This window comes from Hipposideros armiger, unplaced genomic scaffold (assembly GCF_001890085.2).
Source record: "Hipposideros armiger isolate ML-2016 unplaced genomic scaffold, ASM189008v1 scaffold_262, whole genome shotgun sequence".
In the NCBI taxonomy this organism is placed as follows: Eukaryota; Metazoa; Chordata; class Mammalia; order Chiroptera; family Hipposideridae; genus Hipposideros; species Hipposideros armiger.
Genome location: NW_017731612.1, coordinates 1,466,800 through 1,489,578, shown reverse-complemented (window position 1 = coordinate 1,489,578; position 22,779 = coordinate 1,466,800).

The window sequence follows — 22,779 nt, the reverse complement described above, 5'->3', positions numbered from 1 at the left end:
CAGAGAAAAGCAGCATTCGTGTCTCGTGCACGGTGTAAATTGTTCAGACTTTGCTCAGCCAGCAAGTTCTTCTTTCAAAGGTGCCCCAAAGGGTTTAACTTTTTAAATTGATTTTTCCATTCATTCTTTTTGCTTATACATCATTCACCTAAGAAACTACCTCTCTGCTTCCCACCATTTCCCCATCGAAATCTATCATTCCCAGCTGTGGAAGGGGTCAGGCTTCTGTTAGTTAGTGAGGTGATACTCTCAGGATGGTATCTTTTCAAAGCAGAAAATCTACATAATTGCCCTTGACTTTGAGTTGTTTTGGCCACCCCAGGATTGCATCAGAATTATTTTCAGTATGAAGATCCTGAGATTTCTGAACAAAAATTTTGAAATGAAGAAAATATGCAAGTTTCAGAGAACAAACACTGCTGTTTAGATGATTGATATTTCAAATAAAAACATTGGAAAAGTAGATTTACTACCATGCTCTCATTTCTAGTTGGCATAGGTATTAATTTTAATTCATTAGACTGAAGCGTTACCTTCTCTTAACTAATAATGTAAGTAACTAGTTAAGATAACCTTTCAGGTATATTTTATGAGATACACAATTTTAATGACAAAGAAGCATTAATGATCAGTCGATTTTCTTTCCTAAATTCACCAATTTTCCTGACATGATGAAGTAATTAGGATATTAAACTTGAGGCATAAATGGGATCAAATACATAGTGACAGAAGGAGAACTGACTCTGGGTGGTGAACACACAATTTGATGTATTGATGATGTATTACAGAATTGTACACCTGAAACCTATGTAACTTTACTAACCGTTGCCACCCCAATAAAATTTAATTAAAAGAAAAAAAAACTTGAAGTATAAAGGATATATGAAGAAGATCAGAAATGTTTTGTTTTATCTTTTAAAAATACTTTATGAAAGCAGTATAATTATCAGTCTGCTAATGATAGCATTCCCATTTTTTATCAGTTGCTTCTTTCTTAGAAACAAAATTATGTGAAATTTCTTTCGATAGAGTACAATTCAATGAAAGTGATATTTTAGCTGACTCTTTCGAGATTCCCAAAGCTAATATGATTCAAATGTGTAGTTGTCTTATATTTCGCTTTATCCAAGAGGATGACAACCAATAAATTGAGAAGTGAATGGGCAACACATTTCTCATTCTTCCTTAATATCATTTTCAACCAATTAAGTTTTTTCAAAGTTGAGGAAAAATTAAATAAATGGGCATTAAGAAAAATATCAGAGTTATTATACTTGTCCCATCTAGTACTTCTCATAACTATGTATAAAGAAGTTATCATCTAGCATTTGGAAGAGAAATAGTTAAATACCATTAAATATTTTAAGTTGTCATTCAGTCTTATAATTTCTAACCTATCAGATTCAAAATACTTTTTGAGTATTTTTCATATATTCAATATATGGGTTTATCTGTCAATAAAATGGATAGTTTTCTGTCCTTACAGAGTTTATATCACTATAATTTACTGGAAACAATACTATTGATTATTAAAATGGTGATAATGATATGGTGTATTATTCGATTGTTTAAATTTTTCTATATTCAAATTCTCTCCTAACACAAGTTGCAAAACTTTAAATTCTGTAGTGGGTGATGGATTATTACATGTATATTTAAATTTTGAAACTTGTAATTTGATGTTGTGTCAAACCTAAAATACAATAGAAACATAGTAGTTTCATGTGTGTATCAAGGAAATAAAGAAGAGAATCCCGGGGAAATGTAGACTAATGAACTAGCTTCAGAGATATGTTAGGTCTTTGTTTTTGTATAGAATTTACGTAGAGATTTGACATAGTTTCTGTACTATAAAATTAAGAGCATGGAGTTATGTTTGAGACATCACACACAGGCAGATACAGAATACGATGCAGCTGTATTATCTGCTTTCGCTCGGGTTTATCTTTTCCTGAGAGGCAATTGCAGCATTTACTGGGCATCAGAGCCTTCTGGGTAGCCTTCAGTATCTGCAGCCAGCAGGCCAGGGTTTTGATGAAGGTCCATCTGCTGTTTGCTCTTGGGGTGCAGTTTCCCTCTATGTAGATTGTAAGAAGGCACATGGCTTCGTGTGAAAACTCTGGTGCAGTTTGCTCTTCCAAAGGCAGCCACCACAGGCTGAAGGCCTGACAGCGAGGTGTGTTCCACACAGGCTGGTGAGTTGTGTCCTCTGCTGAGGTGTCACAGCTCACAGAATTATTTTACTGCTCTTCTGCTAATGCCCTTTGACCTTCACATATAATTTCATTGATCTTTTCATTAACCATTTAAACTTTTATTTTCTTTTGATAAGGGACGTTTGCATACTAAAGTGAATAAACAGATAAATTATGTATTGATAATCATAATAGCGAATTGATGATATAATTATTCAAAAGTGCCTTGTCGGCTGACGGTAATAATTATTATTCACTGAGTGTGCTATGTGCTGGCCACTTTAATAGACGTGCTCTGTCCACTACTGTTCATCCCTTCTGGCAGGAGTATTTCCCTGAGACTGTAACACATGAGACTAAGAATGAGACTAAAAGATGTTACAGGGCCAGTGAGGAAGCTCTGGCCTGACTGTTTTGCCTGATGTAAAACCTATACTTTGCCATCTAATCCTTCACTATAGTTTTCTTTCTGTGTTAGTAGTCTTAGATTTTACTACTAAAACGCACATGCGGTTGAAATGTACACATATTGACACTGAGAGGGTGATGGGCCTGGGATTGTTTTATAAAAGGATAAAACCAAAAATGAGAAAGTTTAGGTTCTCAAACTTTTAGGTAAGCACAGTAACATGAAATTTATTTTGCTAGTTTAAAAAAATAAAATCAACCTTCTACCTAAGTACCCTCCTAAAATATATTGCTGAAGTGTTTTCAACACATACAGAGCGGGACGATTACAAGCACGTTGTGACTCTCTCAGAATCCTGTGCTGAGAAAAGGAAGCTTAATACCAGCTGGGCTGTCACCAGTCAGAGTTATGAGTGTAGGCAGGTGAAAGTCTTGGTAATTGCTTATAATTTTCAGTGCTTGGAAAACAATTTCCTGGGCAGATGTTTATGCATTGTCCTAAATGTTCCTATCTCTATCAAGCGTTGAACATTTTCTCTGGATTTTGCTCCAGTGTGGTAATCATTCTCGGTCTTTCAAGGTGGTTACCTGGCCACATTAACATACAAATGTATAGCGATTGCAATGCTGTTATGAACTCCTTGCACTCGGCACACTTGAAAAAAGTCAAATCAGTCTTAATTCCTTGGTGTGGTGCTTTGTTCAAAAAATGGATTTATCGTTAAGTTGCCAGCCTTAAACAGTAAGTATTAATTGACATTGGACTATTAGAAAATTATGTCAGGAAAACATCTTTTAATATATAATTCCTTTAGATGTGTGACATTATAAACGAGGTTACTGGGCCATAGGTCTGTTTATGCCAATGGTATAAGTGACTGTCACTTCTGTTTCTAAGAAGAGTGAACATGTATCAAAACTCCCTTGTCCAATTTTATCTTAAATTACTTTTCAAGCAAATGTTAACTAGTTAGGAGCTAATTATCCAGTTTATGGCTTCTCTGTACCTATAATTTTGTTCATTTCTAGTATTTTTTCTTTATTTTTTTCTGTAGCAATCAAAATTCCAAGATCTATTGGGAATGGGAAAAGGAATATGTATTGATCATTCAGTTTTATCAATTCTACCTAATCCTAATGAAAAGTTAGAGATTGTTGATGCTTTCAATAAAATAAGGCTGGAAACTTGTAAATTTAACTTATGCTGGTTATTTATGTACTAGAATAATGAAGGGTCATGTGGAATGTTCTGAACTAAAAAGAAAGGTAGCCCTAAAGGAGTAAATACTAGTCAATTCAGAAGGAATGGTAAATAATCTTAAAAACTTAAAACCATTCTCTATAAATGATTTTCTCATCACTACTAAATTCAAACATAGTCATTGTAAATTGGCATAAACCATAGACAATGTAGGTTTCCTATGTAAACATTTTTATAAGACAACTGAATTACATCAATGATTTAGTCTCCAAGGTAGTTTTAAGTGTTAAATTATCATTTTCTAATGTTAATAGTATGACTCTCATACATTAGTCGAATGAGTGCGTATTCATTATTTTATTAAACTCATTGATTGTGAACTAGTAAAATGGTGACTCCAACGAATGAGACTATATAGTCCATTGTGAAAGACATTTTTAAGAAAAGAATATTATGAAAATTTTGCTGAGTTTGATACAAACCAAATGTTCATAGCTCTAGGAGGTATCTTTTCTATCAAAAAGAAATTTCTAAGTTAACATGCAAATTTACGTGACTGAGCTCTAATCAAATAGAAAGTAACAGGTAAATTTTCCTAAAGAAATAAATATTTTTTTAGGGGGGCTTGTTAAAACTGCCATTATATCGTTTCATAGGTTTTTATAGTTTTTCTTCACGGATTTTCAATCTTGATCATAAATAATCTTAAACACTACTAAATTTACCAAAAAGGCTGGTCTCCTTTTGTTTGACTGGACTGTTTATGACTAAAGGTATTAGCTGGCTGTAAACCTGCCTGAGCAGCGGCTGCGGCTATGACATTGACTTCCATCGTAAACTCGCCGAGGAACCCGGGATCGGGCCTTCCAAAGCCCGCCTTACGCCTGTGTGCTCGTAGGTGTCGGAGCATTTCTGTCTCCTCAAGGTCCCAGGATACCCTGAGGTTTTTGGTTCACCAGGAAAGCAGACCACGGTCCTTTAGGTATAAAACAGGGGGCAGGCCAGTGTTCCTGGATTTTTTTTTCTTACATGTTCCCTTCACATATAAAATACAACTCTTGTTATTTAACAGCGGGGTTTTCAGCTCTGAGTCAATGAGATTTATTCTCAAATATAACCCCCAGCATGTCTTGGTAGGACGTTGGAGGCCAGTTAAACCAGGGGCAGCAACAGTCTTACTGAATGTATGCAGACAACCGCAATGACATAAAAATTAAGGAAGCAGTAAAATACGTGTTTCTGAAACCTGAAATGAAACACAATGGGTCATCTGCAAACGAATGACAGACTCAGTAGTTGCAAAACAAATATTCCTGTAATTGTGCTATTGATACTGGTTGTTTCCCTCCTTGTAGGGTCAGGTCACTTTTTGGCAGGGAAAAAAGCTGACATGTTAAAGGGCACATTCAATACAATGGACTCAGTTGTACCAGAAAACCGGGAAGTTAATGAGTAGCTTCCCATCGCCTTTGAACTTGAACCTTTCTGGGAGCTGCCTGCAGGCACCATACAGCTTTGTAAAAGGTGGGTTTGTAACCAGCTGTGAGTTTTCAAGACAATGTTTTTGGCTCCATGAATTAGCAGGTCCCTTCACCCAGACAGGCCGATGCATGTGTCTCGGAAGATGACAGCGTGCTTCAGGCGTTCCTTTTCTCTATATAAGAAGGAGCCAAAAAATGGATACACATGTTAAGAAAGGAAAAAACTTTTAAAATTGTAATACTCAATATATACCAATAACAAAAGATGAATACGAATCATGTGGATACATTTTTTTGCCCCCTGCCCACCCCCGCCCTGGATTTTGCTTGTTCCACTGTACCTGACTTTTTTGATCGGACGAAAAAAAATGCATTTTTGAATTGGATGCACTTCTAATTAGTGATACATGACTAAGATACACCTTCTAACCCCACAATGTAAACATGAGATAATCCTCATAATTTTTGTTGAATGATTATTCTGTGTTCCAATGCTTTGTTTGAAGTTAACTACATATGTTTCTGTGATTTTTGTGCGACCCTATACAAAGTAGATTTAGTAGCTGTGTGTAGTGCAGCATAGCCATTGGTTTCTCAAATTTATCTCCTGTTCCAGTTAATGGTGCATAATACCCTCCTCCCATCCATTTATTTGGTCTGCATAGATTGACAGAATTTTGGAACGAAAACTACTTTATAAACCAGAAAACCTGGCCTCTCTCTTGTACACAGGGTGGAATAGACTCATGGTTTGGTGGGACGCATGCAGGGTCCTGTAGCGAGTGTGTAGGGACTCAGCCTGACCCCACACTCCTGCTCCACCTCGCCCTGCATCTGTCTGTCTGCTATGACAGGAAGATCAAATTCGGAAAGTTTGCTCAGGTCCATTCATGGAGGCCGTCTTGGCATCAGGGAATTTTGCTTGAATAGCCATTTTGTGAGTTTGATGGAGTGGGATGAGTGTGGGCAGGGTTTTTCACAGTGTCCATTCTAGGGACCTGGAGGCACAGGGCAGTTGGAATGCATCTGGCCCAGGCCGCGGCCACGTGGGCTAAGTGTATAGGACGCAGGCGCTTTGAGAAGGCCATCGACAGTCCTGTACTGGTTGTACAATATAAATAATTACATTTTGGATATGTAGGCTTAAAGTTTAAAACGAGCGAAAATAATTTCACCTCTTTCTGTTTTTAATGGGCTACTAGAACTTTCTAAATTGCATATGAAGTTCATATTATTTATCTGCTGGATGGTGTTGCTCTCAAGTGATTTTTGAGACCAAATTGACAAATTTAACTAATTCTGTTGACATCTGCGGACTACACCTTTACATTCATCTAAATGAAAGCTTCATTTAAATAACTTTATTAGGAGGGGTGGCCCATTACCATCCACTTTCACAAACAGTTTTTGTGTGAATTAAAGGACTCTAAATAGCCCTAAAGTTCACCATGCACTTAACTGTTCATATTCATTCAGTTCCTTACATTTTACTCTCTCACACACCTTAACACCTTGCTGTCGCTGTTGTCACTTACACCCCTTAATGAAAGGTGCAGGAGTCACCTGTGCCGTGGTCACGTGACGCCTGTGCAAGGGCGCAGTTGCGGATCCTTTACAGGATGCTGTGAGCAGCTGTGCGCAGTGCAGAGCAGCAGCTGGTTCAGGACGTTCTCACTCAGCCCAGTGCGGGGAAACAGATTCAGCCCTGGCCAGAGTTAGACGTTACTCTTTTCAGTTAAATCAAGTAGAATGACTGTCTGCCGTCGTGGCAGCAGGGCAGAGCAGGTGGACGGTAACGGAGCAAGTGGGTGTTGAATAGAGACAGGGCATCCGTGGCTGTGGGGCTCTGGGGTGGGGTCAGAGGCCACTGGCCCCTGGTTCTGCGTATCTCACATGCCCCGGCTCTGACTGCCTTTGTCTGAACTGTCTTCCTACCTTGTTTATAGTGAACAGCTCAGGGCTCGTGTCACCGAGATGGCGCTTTGGCTCACAGTGGCCAACCGGGATGCAAGGTAGACAAGACAATGAAAGGTAGAGGGCAGATGGCTTTGTAAGTCTGTGACTCGGTGCATCTATAAAACCATATTTATAAAAGACGTGTGGGAACCAGGAAGTCGCATAGTTCAGAAGCAAAACCTTTCACATAATTCCACAAAGAAAGCTTTTTTTTTTTTTTGCTTTGCTTTTGTTTAAAAGTTATGACTAGTTCTTATATTAAAGTCTTATAAAAGCCAAAGGGTTTCAACTGTATGTATTCATTTGTTCTAAAAACATATTGATATTTGATTCAATTTTAGAAAGTAAATATTTGAAATATTACAGAATGGGAGGTGCTCCAGTAGTCTTGGATGCATAAACTGATTTTGTAAGTCAGTGGTTTGTGGTTTTATTTTATTTTGATTTATCAATGCAGAAAAACTATTTTACATTTGAGGTAGTGTAGTTCTGTGGAAATCACTTAAATACTTTTTATTTTGCATTTATTTATGATACAAAGTATGAAACCACTTTATGCAAAATAAATTGTACTAGGATCTCTGTTTTGATTTTTTGTACACCAAATGTGAAGGCCGATGGAGGATGGCATAGTAGGAGACAGGAAACCCATGAGTAAGAGCAAAACAGGAAGTGGTGATTTCTGTAACACTGCGCAAAACCACCAAGTGTCAACAGACCTCTGAGCAGTGGGCAATTGACATGCAAAAGGTAATTTTAAGATTTTTTTCCCATGTTTTCTTTGCTAATGATAAAATTGTATTGTTTTAATCGTGATGAAATCTATTCATTGCACCTAAGGCAAACAAGCGGAAATATTTTATTATTATCATTTGACTGTAACACTGAATTACGGTAACTGAGAAATTGTCTATGGTCCAAAGGGAGTCTTTGCTTTTGGGTTTCATTTATGGTCAGAAGAAACTAAGCTTATCAGGTCTAGCTTATAAAAATTAACCAGTAATTAGACTCATTTCAAGAACATTAGCTATTGAAAGCAGTTGGTATTGATTGAACTTTGAAATCTTGAAAAAGTTACACCTGTGAACTAATGTGTATTTATATTGAAATTATAGGAATATGTATTTGGGTATTAACTATGCCCAACATAATAAATAGATCCTTATCTGTTTTTATAATGCTGCCTAGACAGGAATCAGGGTAAAGGTCAATTTTCATGCTCAAGTCATAACTGAGTATAAGGTTAGTTTGTTTTGGGGGAAAAAAATTACTGGATTAAAATACAAAGGTCCATCTGTACATGACTCTCCGTATGGGACACCCCCTCACCCTGACCACACTTTGGGCAGGTTTCTTCCTGACTAGCCCCTGACTTCCCTTTTCTTAGAGCTTTTAGACAACTTGCCATTGGAAAATCTTCCTCCGCCCAGGAGTTGTAAATCTTTTACAATGCAAGGATGCCTTTCTCAAGGTCTGGAGGTCATCCCTTGAAATGTAATCATCAAGAAAGATGGGGCTCCTATCGTCTAGTCTCTGGGATGGTTGGACCCCAACTTTGTTAAGCCAGTTGTCAAACACAGTTGGCCTAATCACATGGACCAATCTCCATCTCTAATGCCCTCCAGTACTTTTCCATTAGCTCACTCCATCCTTTAGAAACCCTCTTACCTTTTGTTTCAGTGGAGTTGAGTTTAATCTCTGTCCCCTATTGCAATAGCCTGGAATAAAATCTTCCTTGTCTGTTTCCTTTGTGTGGTGGAATTTCTCTTTGACAGTTCATATAATAACCTTAAGGACAGTTCAGTATTAATTCACAAGTCTCAAATGTCCTTTCTGCTATTTTCTTTCCAGAATTAAAATATGCCAATTTATCATATCAATCGTTGCTTTCTAAAAATAAATGGGGAAAAGATGAAATGGATAGCATAAGGCAACTGCTGTAGTTTAATAGTTTATGTTTTCAGCCTATTCTAAAACTCATTGACGATAACTTAAGATGACTTTCCCTGTTATATGTTTTGATAATCTGATGCTACAACACCAGTATTGGGAAAAAACAAAACAAAACAACAACAACAAAAAACCCCACCTCTGAGGAATGTTAAGGTTATGTATTAATAGTAGAAAAACTAAAATTCAAAATATACTGTGTCAGCAGTAGAATTTTGCTTAAGTAATAGAATTTATTTAAGTGAAGAGGGGAAGATACAGATTTATATAGTGTCAGTAACTAAACATCAGGATAAGATAAAGTATGTGATGTGGCTGATCGTTTAAAATACAGATAAAGCTGCCAGTTTCTGAAGCATCAGCCGCCCAACATGTAGTTTGCTGTGAGAAGCCCCGAGCCACCTGATAGGATCAATGCAACTGAGTATGCTTTCTCCAGTTGGACGTGAACTTTTATTTTGAACAAGTCTAAGCCAGATTTTCCCCCCCATAACTTTCTAAATTGCTAGAAACACATGAGAAGGTAATATACACTGAAATAAAAGAGTAATAAAAAGTAAAGGTTTTAGCAAATTAGGCATCAACTTTTCTTAATTATACCGGATGCCAAAAAGAAAAGGAAATAAAATAACCATAAAGCCAATGGCTACTTAACTCAAAAATGCTAGAAGAGTGTTAACTCTTTGTAGAGAGTGTTTCCTGAGGTTCCTGCATGATGGAAGCAGTTAACATGGGCCAGGAAGCGTTCACTGCCACGCGTTAAGCTGACTGACTGCCCGAGTGTCTCAGGACGGCAGCAAAGAGGCTAGTGACAGGCGTTCTCTGGGGCAAACATCATTCTAGGCAACTTCAGCGTAAATCAGAAAACTGTGTGAGCTCAGGGAAATAAGCCAGAAAGCCCACACGTCAGAAGGTCGCATTTGACGTTACAGGGTAAGGAGAGTGAATGAGTCTCTGCTGTGGACAGCGATGTGGACGCATCTCCCACACACAGCACTGAGGCCAACAGATCACACAGCCTCAGGAGTACATCTTGTTCTGAACAGACACATAGCCATGTTTTCAGCAACAACACGCACAAGGATGTTCATAACAGCACAGTGTATACGAACCCAAATCCAGAATCTAACTGTGCATCCACATTAGATTGGACACACCGATTATGTCGCACCCTGGTGATGGAATTCTGCACAACGCTGAGAACACACACACTCTGCTAGGCACACGATAGCAAGTGAAAAAAGACAGATGCGATGGAGGATGTGACGCGTGATGCTGTGCATGTGGCTTCCGGAAGGGCATAGTCCTTCTTCCCTGAAAGAGACCAGGAGAGCTGACCTTGGGGAGAATGACCCCAAGGTGCCCCTTGGGCTCTGTTTTGCTGGTATTGTTCTGTTTTGCTCTGTGTGCTGGTTATAGGAGTTGGTTTACCTTGTAAAATGTGATGAGATGAACTCTGATGATACATAGACGTTTATGTTTATTTTTCAGTTTTAACTTTACCTTTTTTAAAAGTACACCTTAAATATACAATATCCTTCCTTTTTTGTATGTGTAATTTTAGTATAATTTTAACTTGTAAAGAGATGTTTTTTCACAAAGTCAAATATGTTTCTTACAAATAGATTTAAGACTATAAACCAATTCAACTCGGACAACTTTTCTGGTTAAAGAAAAATTGTTGTTCACTTGGAGTCTAATGTTTTTTAGAGGTGATGACAAAATGGGTATAGAAAAAACAATAGTAAGAATATTTGTTTTGTAATTCATCAGAAAAAATATATTTTTGAGGTTGTACCTTTCATAACATAATTTCTTTGTTTGAATCCTGTTATTAAATATTATGTTTAAAGAGTTTAATTATTGACAGCTTATGTTGTGCCAACAGTGTACTATTATTGAATTTCTCTTCACAACACCGCTAGGTCATATATTTAAGCAAGCATGGGGACAGAGGTTGTCATTGGGCTCCTTGTGACTCTGACATTAGGGCTATGTATGTACAGGCTTGATAAGCATTTTTCTCAACATTTTGGCCATCTCTAATCCTTACTTGGTTCGCAATAGGTGATGTGTATCTACTAAGAGTCTACTAAACAAATGAATGTGCTAAATGCTGAAAAGCTTCACAAATGTTTGGGAATCCCTTTATATAAGGACATAGAATTAGCCTTTTCGGAATGGAAGGGTTTCAGTGGTCTTGGGTGAGAGATGATCTTTTATCCTATCAGAAGAGGCAGCATCAACAACTGATAAGGTTAGAAAGGGTTGAAGCCGATAAAGACTCTCCATGTAAAAAGAACGCGGAGGACTCTGGCCGGTAGGCGTTAGTGCTGATGAACTTCACTTCCCAGAGCATCTCACCGAGCCTTTCTGTTGAGCCCATCAGAGATGTAGTGCGCCTCACCAGTTCGGTTTCTACGCAGCACCACTTGTTAGTTCATTTTCTTGCATAAATACATGTACATATATGCAAGAATATAGACAGGCTTGAGTCATCTATCTATCTATCTATCTATCTATCTATCTATCTGTCTATCTATCATCTATCTATCATCTTTCTATCTATCTAGCATCTAGCATCTATCTGTCTGTCTATCTATCTATGTATCTATCATCTATCTATCTATCTGTCTGTCTATCTTAGAGAGATATTTCTTGGAATGGAAGTCAGTAGTTTCATTTGCCTCCTTGAAAACAAAACGTGCCTTTCTTGTTTTACAGTGCGAAGACATGGACACAAACCACAAGACATTGATACACAGTAAACACTTCATTTTACTTAGAAAATAGAGCAAGAAATTCATTTGTAGTTTCCTAAAATCGGATTGTGCTGAAGGTCTCAATAACTGCATTTTCAATTGTATAAGCCATAATTATTTTACCTTTAAAAATAGGTAGTCTCAACAACTTTTGCAAAGCTCTCGTGAAAAAAAAATAAAACCCATATTAGTTATTTGTTTTTAAAAATTTTCTAAAACTGTTAAGACAATTGATGAGTAATGGAAATGCTGTAGTATCTTGAGACATCCTTCTCTTGTTCGAAGCATAGTTCAAGTACCTGACCTGTCTGGTACCATGGACACCAGGGGTTTTCATCTGTACTGAGAGAACCTGGGCTTCATGGTCACAGAGTTTAAACCACATGTGCTCACGGAGACCTTCCTTTTATAGAATGTATGTTCTGAATTCTTGAATCTGCAAGTAGAATATGGATGTGGTCCTCCATGACTGGTCATTTCTCTGCATATTTGAAAAGAGTAGAAAATTCCCTGAGTCCCTCTTTTTTTCTACAATATTTTGTAAACAATGCAACTGGAATCTATACTTTTAAGTAAAAAGACATTCCATGATGCAATGTTACATGCTACTTTGTTTTCTTGGGACAAATCACTTTTGTTTTAGTCAAGAGATAAGCTTTCCAGTTTGAAATAGTATATGATTAGTGGCGCTTGATACAGTCTTTTTCATCTTCCATGAAAACAACCAAAAACAATGCTTAAAAAATGATGTCAATTAGCTTGTTCGTCAGGAATAATAATTGGCTTCACTGTGAGAGTGTGTTGATTTAAATCACCAAAGACAAGTATTTCACGGGACAGAGCCATGAGTTCTAGTTAACAAAATTGTGGGGGGCTGTGTTTCAGTTAGAGGCGGAAGACAGCATACTCTGGAAGTATTTTCTGAAGAAAGAGGTAGCGTGTTCCATCTGTTTTGACCATGGGTCTCTGCATTTCTTTGTGGTTGCTATCCAGTGGGGCCCGGAAATATCAATACTATATCTCACTAGTTGAGATTGTATATAATCAATGGAGTACTTTTTCTTTTCCTGCCAAGGCTACATGTTTAAGCTCCCACAAGCAGCTTGAGAAATTACATTTCCCTCCAATTCAGATTGGAAATGTCAGGAGGCAATATTAGTTGTCAGCTGAAAGCAGCAGCATTTCTTTATCCTTAGGTCAGTCAGGGTTCATGAACAAAACCTGAAACATGCAAATCAGTATAAATGGAGTTAAGACAAATGTAGACAATGGGCTCTCTGTCTTTACTGTGTGCACGTATCTCTGCTGGCCTTGGCGCCCGGTAGCGGGCAGCCCTACAGAGGCTGGGACATGGGCTCCGGACACAGTGCAGTGTGTCAGATATGGAGTCCATCTCCAAGTAATGAGCTATTTGATTTTCCAATTCTCAGCTTTGTCATCTTTATAATGAAACTGTTTTCCACTTCTACTATAGAAGAAATGGAATAATCGGTGTAAGTGTTTAGATCAATGCACATAGTAAGCCCACAGCAAATGGTAGCTATTATTGCTATCAGTGATAATATTGGGTTGTTGGAAAAGTCATGACATATTTTTTCAATGTTTCTCATTGCAAAAGTGCATCATGGCTTTTCCGGCAACCCAATAGATTATGACAGAACTGTAATTTATAGTATTGAAGTTGATTTAGGGTTTGATAGAAATTTTTAGTTGTAATTTTGTAATAATTCTATATCAAATGGCCTTCTTTTCTTGTCTGTTATATTTCTCAATCATTGGACCCCACTCTATAATTTAAAAACATTTCAAGTGTTATCTACTTAAAAGTTTATTTTTATGTGTGTAGCAATATATATATATATCATAAATTTTTCACTAAATCAAAAATTTGAAATATGAAAGTTTATTTATTTTTTTTAGTTTCTCTAGAATTTGGTGGGCAATCATAACTTTTCAAAGGAAGACTAATTCCAAACATACAGATTTGTTCTGCTCATGTCATCTTCTCAGCATCTTAAATTCAATAGCTTCAAGTAGTTTTGTGCAGAGGACAGAGACAGTGTTCCGTTTTCCCTATTGAGTTATCTTCCACTTCTGAGGGAAGCACAATGCAATCTTAGCACCTGGATGGATGGCTGCGTGTGCCTGCAGGTCAGTGTGGGGGGAGACGAAGCGCGGGAGAAGGCTGTTTTCATACCCCTCAGCCAAGGGGGAAAAGGTGTGTGGGATTTCTGTTTTGTTCAAAGGATGGAATTATGTCTCACATATCGTTTGAAAAATCACACCTGAAGTAAACACCTGGTATTTTTTCAGTCCTGATATAACTGGTTAATCCATGAAGAGCAGAGGGTGTCGGGCACACTGCTCTCCCAGTCCCAGTTCTGGCATTCTCTCTTCCAAAGGTGCTCAGCTCTCTTTCGTGTGAATTTCCATTGAGGCAGGAAAAAAATATATCAACACAGCATCATAAATCTGCCTTCAAGAAAGCAGCAGGAATTCATAAAAATTTGCTTATTCATTCTCTGTCTTTTTGAAGTGTCATCCTTCATAAGAAGGATACTATTGCAGTTACTCTCCATTCTTCTAGTAAATCGTATAGATCGTTATTTCCAGAAATGGAGGTAGGGAGGAGAGCAAAAAGAAAGACCTGGCAAAAGTGAAGAAACATTTATCATTTGTCTTTCTTTTCCTAAATGCATTTAAGTATGTAAGTATAGTTGGTATACAATCTTATATTGGTTATATTAGTTTCAGGTGTACAATCTAGTGATTCGACATCTTTATGCCTTACAATGTGATCACCCCATTAATTCTAGTAATCATCTGTCACTGTGCAAATCTCAAGATACTATTTGCCTTTTTAATTAAATATTACTCACTAAAATAATCCTAAAATCGCCACCCTGCCCTTTTTAAGGTGGCAATCAATACTCCTGAAAGGTAGGCCTGTGTTTATGATGAATCAGCCACAGACAAGCCTGGGCATTGGTTCTAACATTTACTAACGGACAGAGGGGAAGGTGTGCAAGCTCTCTGGCTTCATTTGTTTCATATAAAACAGAGTTAATACCTCATTTTTTGGGGTGGTTTTTTTTTGGTAAAAATTATTCGGCAAGTAACAATTATATTATTGTACGTGGCCAATAAACTGTAACTATAATCTGTAGTTCTACAATTACAGATTTTGATCATAAATAGTTTTAATGTCTTCTCAAACAAACAAAATGTTTCTTATTGAATTTCCGCGTTCCCCTAAAAGAGCTCTTACCAAAACACGGCACCATTACAATGCGTCTGTTACTGAAAAGTGAGCGAGTTTCTGTTTTCTAAGTCCCTCCTTCCACTTCAGTATAACACCTTTAGAAATGGTTCATTACCATTTGGGCACCCAGTGAGTGAGTACACACCCGGTCCTGGATAGACTGCTGACACACAAGGGAAACACAGAGATGTGCTATTCTGAGAGGAGTTTTCTTTTCTTCCGTCTAAGTTATCCCCAGTCTCAAGGTCAGTGAACATGGGGGACTATGTACTTGTTCAACTCACTGAAAACCACTCAGTAGGGGTAGTAATGTACCACTGATGTGGAAATATGTAATAACGAACACTGACTTGGAAATATATAATAATAAACATTGAGGCAGGGGGCTGAGAGGAAAGAAAAATGTAAAAGTAACTCTCAAATAGTCTAAAATCAATTGATGGTCGTCAGTCAACGGCTGTTTCCTGTATTGCAGAAGAGACCCTGTGAAGATTATAAATACAGAAAACATAAAAATCTTTATCAAGATCATACTGTGGAAAAGAGGATGATGAAATAAAAGAAAGTAATGAACGGACACTGGGATAATATGTAAAGAGGTAAATGTGATCAAAGCAACTGTAACCTGCAAAGTGAGAATGTAAAGATAGATCGATCGATCGATAGACAGACAGACAGATGATAGATAGATAGATGATAGATGATAGATAGATAGATAGATAGATAGATAGATAGATAGATAGATGTATATATTGATGAACGTGTCTTCCTGCCGGAGCAATTTATCAGCACTGCCGTGCTGCCCCACTTCTGTTACCACTTGAAGCTTTCAGGGGGCAGAGTGTAAACGCCCCTCTCTTGGAGGAGGGCGCAGTGAGTGAGGGGCCCTGGGTCTGGGAGATGAAGGGTATGTGCTTCTCCCTGCTCCTCCTGCTCAGTGCAGATGTGACTCCTGGACCTCATGCATGAAGGCAGCACGAGCAGCAGACTGGCTGAGACCTCAGGGCCGAGGCCCAGCGTGGCCGTGAGCCTGCTCGGTTCCCTTCTACCTCCTCGTCCTAGACTTGGTGCCGGAGAAGCCAGGCTCCTAGAGCCCCAGACGGAAAAGATCCAAGAAAAGGCTTCTCTCTCCTCCACTGTGTGGGGAACGTCTGCATGGAAACCACGAGGGCTGCTCAGCAATCCTGCTCCCTGCCCATCCAGAAGACATGGCACCAGAGGGCATCCGTGAACCTCCCCCCCATTGCATCGCCGTTCCCAGCAGCGAGTGGTCAAGGACTGGCCAGCCTCGTCTGCCCTGTCAGGACAGCCTGAGACACCCGGGGCGTGGGAGGTGACGGCATTCAGCCTGGGGGCGCTATGCCCACAAGAACCACCAAGATCATTGTCCCCAAAGACACCTACAATACCCAGCTCAGAGGCTTGAAGAGAGAGGCCAGTCGCCACTTGAAATGGTCACTTTAATGGCCTTGTCTCACAGGATGAGTGAACTCATTGTGACTGGGTTCCATGCCAAGTGCGCACTTTACATTTCCAGCCTGAGTCTCTAGGGATTCAAGCTAATCGGGGGGTGAAGAGGTGCGGAGAGAGGCAGCTGTCGTATTTCTTTCTTTTGTAAACCGGCCATGGTACCGGTGCCTACCTTTCAGGGCTGTTGAGCATAGGAGAAAAACAGTTCTCGTAAAATTTTAAATATAAAGAAAATTAGAGCCTAAAATAAAGATTATACTTAAAAATTGAAGTATATTAGTTTGAGCTAAATTTCTGGGATGGAAACAAAGCTTTTCTATATATTTTTTGCTCTGGGGACAGTTTGGTAGAGATTCTTGTTTTATTAACGAGATATAAAGGATGAAATGTTGTTATGAGTCCTGGTGTAATACTTTGATAATCAAATAGCATAGAAATATAGAAAGCAATAAATATTTCGTTGTCCTTTTTATAACATCAGTATAGAGTCAGGATGCCCTGAAATGTATAGCTAGAGTGTGCAGAGCATTTCCATAGAGAAATACTCAGAATTAATTGACTGTTTATTAACTTATTTATTAAATAAAAAGTAGCTTTTGTTTGGTCTTGAATGGAGGGGCTCTCAATTTTATGTGATAAAATGTACAGTTTCTATTTGGTTTTAAATAGTCTCTAAAATGCTCTAAAATATTAAGTCAGCCTTAACCTTTTGTGTCTAGAAATTAATGCACATGACATTATATATTAAGGCATAATAGCTGATTGTATTTATACTCTATTATACATGCATTTTTGTGAAAAATATAAATAATAAACTTTATCTGCACACTAAAGATTCAAATCAAATATTAAGATAAACCAAATATAAGCATATTAATCCCATTGTAGTCTTGAAATGAATGTAGCCATCCTTTGATTTGAATTGATTTTTGTGCTGAATCTGATGACCTTCAATAAAAAAAATGCATTCACCAAAGTGACTTATGATGGCAGACTTTTATATATATTTTTTTCCTCTAAAATATTAACTATTAATTCAGTACCTTATTTCATTAAAAAATACACCTAATCAATTACAATCAGGTTTATATAGTGGGTAAAAGAAGAGAAAGTTCCTAAATTAATGGGCTCAGAATGTACATTGTAGCATATATTATGGTTGTAAAGAAAGAACCTGTATTCTGAAGTGTCTCCTACCACCATGTCCGCATGTCTTCTTTATGAATTGGTCATTGAACTTTATTCATGAACCAGTTAAATATTTAACTTTAAACACTATATAGGTGAATTGAAACAGCTTTCAAAAGGGCAGGGCATCAACTCCTTGATTAAAAGAGAATTACGAAGGTGGAAAATGTCACATTTGGGGCTACGTGCTCGGAGGGACCCCCAGGCTGCATGCTGTGCCCCAAGCGGGCCTCGCGCCTTGCGGCCTGCGGGGAGGAGGCCGCCCCAGCCCGCGGTGAGCAGTGGCGCCTGCCGGGGCGCTGCCCGCTGCCAGAGGGGAGCACGGAGCTGTCAGTCTCGGCCTCTGGGTTTTCCAGGGCGTGATGGATCAAACGTGAGTTCCCATCAAGAATCAGCAAACGTAAGATTGAACAGAGTGAGATTATCCCGACACGGGACAGGTTTAGGCTACTCAGTAGTTAGATACTGAAATTATACAAAATGTGTGTACGTATATCCCTCGAGAGGATGTTTAAAGAACATAAAATTAGAATTACAAAACTGAACGGTCAGCAGGCATATTTGAGAGAAGGTTTTCAAGTGAAAAATATAAGTTGAAAAAACACTAAATAAGGATTAACCAGCACAGTAGATATGGCTGAAAGCGAATAACTCAGTTGAAAAAGTTGTAAGGAGTTACTCAAAGTGGACTTAGACAAAGAAAGATATTTATATTAAAAAAGATGTAAAGGTAAAGAGAACAAGTTCTAACATCTAATAAGAAGAAACTTCAGACAAGGTAATTATTTGAGCGCTAAAGGATGAAATTATTCAGAACTGATGAAAGATCTAAATTCACAGCTATAAGGAACACAATATGTGTCAAGTGGAATGATTAAAAGAATCTCAGACAGATGAATAAAAAAAAAAAGAAAATGGACACACCAGCCTCTAAAATATCTTAAAGCCAGAGAAAGAGAATTTCTTAAAAGGAATAATTAATCTTTCAGTGGACTTCTTACCTTAAAAAATGAAGTTAAAAAAAAACATTGAATTTAAAATACAGACACATTAAAATAGTATAATTCTAGAATTTCTAGGAATTCCTGGAAAAAAACTTTAAGAATGTGAGTAAAACATTTTCAGATTAAAAAAAAACACAAACCTAAATTAAAGGGAGCTCTGAAAAGTATCCTTCAGGAACAAGGAAAATGATGCTAGTAGTGAGAAAAAGAAATAATAAATGCAGGTAAAGCTAACCAAACCTTGTCTGTATGAACAATAACAATCATAATGTCTTCTCTGTTGTTGTGAAAGAAAATATTTTGGACCAAAATGGCATGAAATTTCATAGGTGTTAAAATAACTTAGAGCATTCTAAGGTCCTTACACTTTACAGAATGGTGTTAAAATATATATGCTATGCTTTACTAAGTGTATCTTCCAAATAATAACCTTTAGTGGAAAGAAATATAAAGTTCATCTTCCAAAGGAATAGAAAGAAATAGAATCAAAGGTACAAATTTACCAAAAATACCTAAAATTTTTCATGAGGGCTAAAAAGTTAAGAGGGTTAAACTCATGTTACCACAATGAAAATAAATCTTTAAAAATAGTGATTGATTACATAAAGAGGAACCTGGTAGGAAACAGAAGCAAATATTCTGAACAATTATTACCAACTATCAAGATAGGTAATAAGAACATACTATGAACAACTATATGAAAAGCAATTTGAAAACATAAATGGAGTGGATATATTCCTATGAATATGTAACTTAGCAAAACTGGTTATGTGATAAGTCAGGCTTTTTACGTTTGTTATCATAGTGTGTCTCCAAACATGGGTTTCTGTTTTGCTCTCCCCTATGACCAAGTCCGGTTCCACAGGCAGTGCGTTTTGTTCTCACTAATCCACGATTTGGCTCCCTGCCCGGGTAGCTGTAGCTACACACACAACGCCCCGCACTGAGTGCTCCATCCTCATGCCCTTTCCTGCGGCTGTTTCCTAAATGCTTATTCCCCTGACTGGAGAACAACAGCAGCAAAAAGGTCAAAACAGAACAACTAATAATAAAAGAGCTAACTGATGGCGGCTGGGGACAGCGCTGAAGAGATGGACATGCTTGAGCTGAATCCAGGTAGACAGAAAGAAGGATCTCGGAAGCAAGGCAAAGAGAGGCAGCCCATTCCCCGAGCCCCACGCCCCAGGAGCATGCATCGAGAGTTTAGGAGCGGGCTGGCACTGCTTGGAAACCTTACATTCAGACAATGACAAGGAGTGTGTTTAAAATGAAATATTCAAGTTTTGATCATTCACAGTCTTATTATTTAGATTAATAAAGGAAATGCATGACTTCAATTAAATGATTAGGTTCATCAGTTGAAATTAAAAACAAAAAATTTTTTCTAATGCGAGATGTGACCAAACAATACAGTGAATGTTTAAATTTTTTTTTTTTTAAAGATTTTTATTGGGGAATTGCGGGGAGGGGAACAGACAAGTTGCTGTCGTTTTGTTCTTCAGTCTAGTTGTGGAGGACGTTGCTTCACTGGCCCAAGTTGGCACCATCATTGCGCTCTTCCCTGGAAAGGCAGATCAGTCGCCAGCTTCTGGACGGCCGCTCACTGCGGCGGCTGGCCGCTCACGCTGGCTGCTGGCTACACATGGTAGCCCATGGCAACCCACTGCCACAGGGGCTGCAGCCTACGCTGTCGCCAGTGACTCACGGCAGCCCAGCTCCAGGTTGAGCTGTTGTTCTGCATCTTAGCTGTGGAGGGCAGTGTCACTGGCCCTCATGTGTGGGATCCGAACCGGGGCCCTCTGGCGTCCCAAGCCAGCTCTTAACCATCGCGCCACTCGGCCGGCCCTAAATTTTTTAAATTACAGTAAAAGACACATTGCCATTAATGCCCCTCAGAATATTCCCCTTCTCTTCAAACACACTTTTGCCATTGTTTTTGCCACTCTCTGAAGCAGTTCTGGAAGTCCTCTTTCGTGAGTGTCTTTAGTTGCGCTGTCTTGGCTGCCTCAATGTCCTGAATCATTCTGACTTTGGGGAAGAGCCAGAAGTCACACGGTGCCAGATCCAGTGAATAAGGTGGGTGACAACACACTAAAATGATTTTATTTGACAGAAATTGCTGTACAGAAATGATGTGTGACATGGAGTGTTGTCATGATGGTGGATGATTTATGACACACTTTAAAACACACCTTTTCTCAACCGTAGCTCACACCTGACTGACTGCACCGAACAAGTTGAAACTTGTCACACACTGTTACTAAGGTTCTACGCGCTGCTTCCTGTATTGAAGATCCCTGCCTTTCTATTGGATGGCACTCGGCAGCAGCAGTCACCATATTTTGTGATCACAACGGAAAGGCTCTGTGTCACACATGGCTTCTGGTATATGGTGATTTCTGTCAAATAAAAACATTACAGTGTGTCCTCATCCACCTTATTCACTGAATCTAGCCATGCAACTTCTGGCTCTTCCCCAAAGTCAGAATGATTCAGGACATCGAGGCAGCCACAACAGCACAACTAAAGACACTCACGAAAGAGGACTTCCAGAACTGCTTCAGGAAGTGGCAAGAATGATGAGATGAATATGTTTGAAGCAAGGGAGAGTATTTTTAGGGGGATTAATGGCAATGTGTCATTTACTGTAATATACTTTTTTAATTTAAACATTCACTGTATTGTTTGATCCTACCTCATACATGGTTTTATAAAAAGCCTGTCATTTAAGCTGTATATACTGCCTGTTAACTCATGCCGAAATCATAGTAAGAAATGAATAATTCGTTGAAGTTCTAAGGTGCAGCCTTGTCATCCTGACCTCCTGTTACGTATTGGAGAGAAAGGAGTTAGTATCTGTACCTCAGGTAAAATGCACTCCACACAGAGCTGTGACAGCACCAGGGACCGTGCACTGCAAATGTGGCGACTCCCCCCTCGTGGGAACATGCGTGCAGACACCTAGCCCCCTGGTGGTCACAGCACATGCCTCGGTGGCTCATGGGTGAGCACTGTGTCCCTCCTTGACAGAACTAGAAAGTGGGAAATGAGTGTGAACCTGCTTTCTCTCCCCGTTCCCAGCAGGACCCCCAGGCTCCTTTTGCCTGAGATGAAATCAGATGCACTTGAATTTCTGTCGAGTCTTCACATGTCAAAGAAGCCGTTCGTCAGGGAGGCCCCCGGGTTTCAGAATAATAGGTGTGTGTGCACGCTCACGCTTTCTCTGCCTACCAGGAACTGACAGATCCTCGTTAACTAAACTGAGAGTTACTGTTGAAGGAAAACATATATTTAGACTCACAAAGACAGAGCTGTGAAAGGAGATGTTATCTTCTGGAAGGGGTGATGGCTTGACTGGCTGGAGGTTGGGTTTAAAGGAATTAATTTGGGTCATGAGACTGTCATGAGCTCCCAGGCCCTGCTGTTTGCTACTGCCTCAACTCTACAGAGTAAAAAGTCGCCAATACTATTTGTTACCTTTCTCACATGTGTTTTTGGAAGCAACCGAGTGTCTCATCTTCGTTTAGAGATGGTAGCAGCTTTAATATTTAGCACAGGCTGTTGTCTGGCTTTCTGGCAACCAGAAAAAGAACCCCTCATTTGCTTCTGCCCCTTCTTCCTCTCCCAAGAACCAGCACTGACCTGCCACTCATCCACAGCAGAAAAACGTCGGTGCAGATATTTCCTTGTCGACATGTTAGTCTGCATTCTGTTCTATTAAGGAATGAAAGTTATCTGGTGGTAGGGACTGTGCCTTTCTATTTATTATGTTCAGGGTTGGAAATAAATACCAAGTGGGAGCCCTGAAGATACTGGTAGTAATGCCTGGAAAGTTCTTGGACGACTCTAATGAAATGCATTATTGGATTACAAATGAGTTAATTGAAGTCATCATCATTACA